The sequence below is a fragment of the Octopus bimaculoides genome, chromosome 9, assembly GCF_046866305.1.
Source record: "Octopus bimaculoides isolate indiv1 chromosome 9, ASM4686630v1, whole genome shotgun sequence".
In the NCBI taxonomy this organism is placed as follows: Eukaryota; Metazoa; Mollusca; class Cephalopoda; order Octopoda; family Octopodidae; genus Octopus; species Octopus bimaculoides.
Window position 1 is genome coordinate 15605823 of NC_142936.1, and position 5000 is coordinate 15610822.

The window sequence follows — 5000 nt, forward strand, 5'->3', positions numbered from 1 at the left end:
GAAAAGTAGTTAGATAAAAGGATAAAAGGATATATAAATAGATTAATGATGAATGTGACTGGCCAGATCAATAATAACTTGAGTGAGTGTGATTGATGCTGACGTGATGACTGACAAAGATATCGACGAAGACATGCATATATATATATATATATATATATATATATATATATATATATATATATATATATATATATATATGTATATATATATGGTCATTAATTTGATGGCAACGCAAATATTGTAATGGACAGAGCGCTAAAGTGATAAAGAAGACTGAGTTATTTAAAGCATTAAAATGGAGAGATGATTAAGTTGAATGAAAGATTCTGCGATCGGTGCGTAGATGCGTAGAGTAGATAGATGATAAATAGCTCACCGACAAACCGATTAAACGATCGATCAAGTCATAGACAAATACATACATGCATTGGTATATGTATTGGTGTGTGTGTGTGCCATCGCGTATATGTATGTATATACATTTAGATGTGTGTGTGTGTGTGTGCGCCTTCGCGTATATGTATATGTGTATATATGTAAGTATATACATTAAGATGTAAGTATATATATATATATATATATATATATATATATATATATATATATATATATATGTGAGAAAATGCTTTGAATAATATTAAAAGATAGAAAGATAGATTGATATGGAGGATAGATAAATGATAGATGAGTTCAGTAAACTAACCGATAGATAGCTACATAGCTGTTACAGAGGTGAGACGGTGGAAGGCCAACGAGATAAGTCGGATAAATAATGATATACACAAATATACATATATTGAGTATACGTATATTTGTGTGTTTCGGAGAACGAGAGAGAGAGAGAGAGAGAGAGAGAGAGAGAGAGAGAGAGAGATAGAGAGAGAGAGAGAGAAGGAAAGAGAGAGAGAAAGAGAGAGAGATGGTGAGATAGATACATGTATAAGGAATATAAAGAGATATATTTATGGACGAACAAAGTTATATTAAAATTGGTACAAAAGGATATTTCGCTCTGATTATTTTTCTGTTTGTTTCATTGTGTTAGTCCGTTCCTTTTGGCAAAATATTTTATTTATCTCTTTTTTTTTTTCAGTCTATTTGGGAACCTCTCCAATTGTTCGAAAACTTATGGCGCTTGGCAAATGAATTCTGCAAAAGAAATTATGATATTATATTAGAACGTCTTGAAATGAATGTAGGATGTAAAAATAAATAAATAAATAAATAAAATACGAGAAGAAAATTGAAGATTTATGAAAATCAAAGAATTCATTTAATTGTACAACAATTATATGTATGTGTATGTATTCATACACATGCACACATCTATCTATCTATCTATCTATCTATCTATCTATCTATCTATCTATCTATCTATCTATCTATCTATCTATCTCTATATATATATACATTCTTCGTCTTATTATAATTATAATAATAACAATAATAATAATAATAATAATAATAATAATAATAATAATAATAATAATAATTATTATTATTATTTAAACAGTTCGATTCGGCTTCATGCGGCTTAAGTTTTTCAGGTTTCTTGTTAGAGGCCTGCGAAACTTTAAGTCGCATGAAGCCGAATAAAACTGTTTTAAATAATACTATATGTCACCATTACTGTGCTGAGTGCTTGTTTTTCGTTTGTTCAAACAACCATGCATGCAAATAATGAACATAACCTCCTTTTATGAATGTACCAAATCTAAAAACCAAAAAAAGGTGGATATGAGAGATAAAAAATCATTGAACTGAAGTTTTTAGAAAGCATGGAAAATGCATTAATGCACAAATGAAAGCAGTAGATATGCTTCGTTCTTATTAAACTTCTCAGTGAAGCATATTCTTCTTAGCTGGCAAGACTTTTGCCACTTAATTCCTCCGCATCATAAATTTTATTTTAATTTGCTTTGCGGGAAGAGCTATTCTAACAATGCGTCCTGCCCTAACTCTTCGAAACGCTTAGCTTAGAATAGGGGCAGCCGATGAAGGAAATGTTCTCTATGTGGCTTGTCTGTTTTCCTGTGTGTTCCTACCATTGTCCAAAAAAAATGTTTGTTTTCCGTGCTTTGTTTATATTCTTTCATTTTGTCCACGTTTTTTTGTGACGTCCTGTATTCAGATATGCATCTATAGAGACATGTAGATGTAGGTATATACATACATGTACGTATATATGCATATACTCACATATTATTTGTATTATTACATACGTACATGCATGCATACATACATACATACATACATGCATACATACATACATACATTACATATATATATTATGTGTGTTTGCGTGTGTGTTTCACTTAAAACAAGATTCAGCGTATAATACTGTAGTTATCTCAACATAAATGTATGATTGTGAAATAGTGACAGTAAGCATGTATCAAATGAACTCTGTAGATGAATTTTCTTTGAAATTTTTCACGATCAGCTGGTAACTTTTATGAGATGACAAGATACCACGTAGCGATATCAGTGTAACATGAGTGAAATTCCAAACTTGCTATGTGCAGACGTTAGCTGACGTACGTCATTCTTTCGTATTAAAGTTATTGTTTTTACTTTCTAAGTACACCCAAATGTACAACAGCTGGCCAGAAAAGACACCACTGCAGTACAAAATATCAAGGAGCGTCTGAGGCATAGGGAACTTGATCTAGGAGATTAGGGGTTGTTCTCAATCGACACGCTTGGTGTAAGAATGAGAGTTTGACTGGGTTTAAGATATTAAAGCTCATATTCCAGGTGCCTGATATTTTCTTTAATCATATTTTCTTTAATCAGACTTTTTACCTGAGAAGTGTGGGAGCATTTGAGAGCGAAATATATATAAATATTTTAGGGATACAATACCTTTTCATACGAATGACATACCTCATCCAACACATAATAAGTGTATTTCAATTCCACTCATTTTATACTTTTATACTAATCATATATAATATATAAACTAAAAATGATGAAAATGTACAATAAAGTTAAAACATATCTATTAAGATTTTTATATATACATATATATATTCACCCACACAAACCTGTATATATATATATATATATATATATATATATATATATATATATATATATATATATATATATATATATATATATATATATATATATATATATATATTAGTTATAATGTACACCTACCTACCTACGTATGTATGTCTGTATGTATGTTGTGCAAACAATCAACAGTCACGTGAATTGGTGTATTAAACTATCAACCCTCTTAGCCCTTCGCCGACTACGTGCCAATAGAAATCCGTTCGATTGCGTCACACAACTGTAACACTTCCTTTTGATGTCTTACATCTTTACAGCATAGCTTTTAGATCGACTATTTCACAAAACAAAAGAAACGGGTAAGGATGTTTTTGTTTGGGTAAGCGACATTGTTGATATTTTCGCTGATTTTGTTGTTGTTGTTGTGAGTGGCGATGAAGATGGTGAAGGTAATGATAACACATGCTGATGATGATAATGATGATGATGATGGTGTTGATTATCTTAATAATGAAGTTACTGTAGCTGCTGGTGACAATGATTATAATGATAATTATCTCGACGACGACGGCGCTGACAGTGACAGTGATGTGGGCTTATCATCTTTCTGATTGTAGTAACGTGGATGGTTCTGATAATGGTGATTGCAATGATATTTACGATAGTGATAATATTCATAATGATGATAATGATGAAATTAATGTAAATCAATCAATCAATCAATCAATCTATCTATCTATCTATCTATCTACATATTTGTACATATGTTTGTATATATATGTACACAGACTCACACACATACGCACATTAAAACTAATATATAGACAGACATCATAAATTCAGTATCGTTTCCATTTCATTTTTTTCTGAAATCTCTTCTTATTTTACTTCCACCTTGATGAAGATATTAATCCGAAACGTCATATCTTCTATTCCTTTCATTTGTGTATGTATTTTCATTGTGAACATGCTTCAAAATTGTTGTTGTTTCGTTTCATATTTCTACTCTTATTTTTCACTTGATGAATTTCTTGCTTATCTTCATATATTACAGTAACCCCTCGCCATATCGCGGTTCACCTATCGCGGTTCACCTATCGCGGTTCACCTATCGCGGTTCACCTATCATGGTTTATTATATAAGCTTACATCGATTCCTCCGTGGTGTGGTGTCGCATTTATAATAAAATAAATATATACAAGCGCAGGCGTGGCTGTGTGGTAAGAAACTTGCTTCCCAACCACATGGTTCCAGGTTCAGTCCCACTGCGAGGCATCTTGGGTGAGAGTCTTCTACTATAAACTCGGATCGACCAAATCTTTGTGCGTGGATTGGGTAGACGAAAACTGAAAGAAGCCCGTCGTGTAGATATATATATGTATATATATTTATGTGCGTGTGTGTGTCTTTGTGTCTGTATTTGTCCCTCCACCATCGCTTGACAACCGATGTTGGTGTGTTTATGTCCCCGAAACTTAGCCGTTCGGGAAAAGAGACGGATAGAATAAATACTAGGCTTACAAAACAAAAGTTCTGGGGTCGATTTCTTCGACTAAAGGCGGTGCTCCAGCATGGCTAGTGTCAAATGACTGAAACGTGTAAAAAAGTAAATTATAAAAATAATAAAAAAATACACAGTACCGTACTGTGTCTGCTTCGCCGATTTTCAACTATCGCGGGGTGTTTTGGAACGTAACACCGTCGTGGGATTACTGCATTTACTTCATAATCATACTTTATTTACTGCATATGTTTATGTGTGTCCATCTGTGTGTGTGTGTGTGTGTGTGTGTGTGTGTGTGTGTGTGTGTGTGTGTGTGTGTGTGTGTGTATGTGTGTGAGTGCATATATAATATTATATGCATATAATAAGGCGGCGAGTTGGCAGAGTCGTTAGCACACCGGGCGAAATGCTTAGCGGTATTTCGTCTGCCACTGCGTTCTGAGTTCAAATTCCGCCGAGGTCGACTTAGCC

At 32.9% G+C, this 5000-nt stretch overlaps 1 protein-coding gene across 5 annotated transcripts in view; it reads right to left on the reverse strand.

Annotated features, from left to right (window-relative positions):
* Positions 1-5000, reverse strand: part of LOC106874612 (calcitonin gene-related peptide type 1 receptor) — a 358420-nt gene that overhangs the window by 149161 nt on the left and 204259 nt on the right. For 4 of the 5 annotated variants that reach the window (XM_089357177.1, XM_089357178.1, XM_089357181.1 and 1 more), the window contains one exon: positions 1000-1152. The gene's annotated coding sequence lies outside the window, so the exon portion shown is untranslated. Of the gene's footprint in view, positions 1-977; positions 1153-5000 lie in introns of all 5 variants that reach the window. The other variant, XM_089357182.1, reaches the window with a different exon arrangement.